Here is a 1,732-nt window from a genome sequence, read left to right on the forward strand (position 1 = left end):
GCCATAAAATCTTTCTTGTCTGCTATTGCAAGAGATACTGTATGACTGCTTGTCCAAATCCATTTTTATCTTATGCATTGTTATTAATTACTTTTAAGTTATAAACATGCCATTTTTCAAAGCATTATGCTATATTTCTTTTTTCTGAGGATTTTTTTTTCAAGGATTTCGTCATCTTCGCTAGCCAAGGGTTTACGATCCACTCTGCTCCTCTACAACCCTTGGGTTGTAGAGGAGCAGAGTGGATCGTAAACCCTTGGCTAGCGAAGATGCTTTCATGGGCTATCCCTAGGTAGTAACTATTATCTATATATAATAGTATGTTATATAATCTATACATAATGTATAATAACGCTATTGTACAAATAGATTCTTATGAAGTTGCATAGTGCTGTGATAATGTCTTTTTTTATTTGATGTATCTTATGAGTGTAATCATAGCATTCTGTGATAAATTTACCTGAATGAAATAAAATGTCAGGTTTTTCATCTAAATTTTGTTCAATCGTTTGTCTTTTATTGCGAGAAATTGAAAGTGAGGGTTGAAATTTTTCGTCTGGTGCAGCGAACTTTTTTAACACATATTTTTTTCATTTGTATTTTTAACACATGCAAGTACGGGTCTTTTATTCCGAAAGGGAATAGGGGTAACAAGAAAATTTGCCGGCGAAGATGATCAGATTTCAGCTAATTGAAGGAATTATTTAATTATATAACTTATTATTTTGACTAGAAATAATTCCAGTTAATAAAAATATACCTTACAAAAAATGTTTCTGTGTAAATGAAGAACAATGTACATGCAGCCACATCGAACACGCTACCAGATTATAATGTGGAATTAAAGCAATATATATATATATATATATATATATATATATATATATATATATATATATATATATATATATATATATATATATATATATATATATATATATATATATATATATATATATAAAAGCGCAGTAAAGTACATTTCCCTTCTTTCACATATACAGATTTTGATAAAATACAATGCCAAGCTGATACTTGGAACACTGATATACACAGAAATTTGATTATTATAGTGTTGAAGTAGCAGCCCCTCCAATGCATGTACAATACGTACCCCCCCCCCCCCCATTAGGATTTTTGGCGATTGATGTATCTTATAAACGATGTTACATGCATATGTTACATTAAAAGTTTAAAATTATCAATTTAAACTTAACTATAACAGTTTATAAACTTCAAATTGACTGATTTTTAAACTTTTAATACGTAACGTTTATGCGTTTTAAAAGGAAACTGTACTCTTTGTATGTTTAAAGGCCTAACAGTGTTATCGTCGTAAACCACGACCAATATGTGCAACCCCCCCCCCCCCCCCTCCCTTATCTATTATGTGTGTGTGTGTGTGTGTGTGTGTGTGTGTGTGTGTGTGTGTGTGTGTGTGTGTGTGTGTGTGTGTGTGCGTGTGTGTGTGTGTGTGTGTGGTTAAAAGACTATATATATTTGTATGGTTGAATGTAAACTGTCTACTCCTGCCATAAATATCGGTGTATCTTCTGCGTTACATTTTTCTCTTGAATAAAAGTGGTAATCTTTGATGGTACATTTATCAAAGAGGAATTGTTTTCGATTTTAAGTAACCTTTTAGAATCATTATTCGAGTTTGAATTATGATCGGGTTCGGGCTCTTGTTTTTTTTTTGTTACTTTCTGAAGGAGTTCCGAAGTCACCACGAAAA

The sequence above is a fragment of the Crassostrea angulata genome, chromosome 2 (assembly GCF_025612915.1).
Source record: "Crassostrea angulata isolate pt1a10 chromosome 2, ASM2561291v2, whole genome shotgun sequence".
NCBI classification, from domain to species: domain Eukaryota; kingdom Metazoa; phylum Mollusca; class Bivalvia; order Ostreida; family Ostreidae; genus Magallana; species Magallana angulata.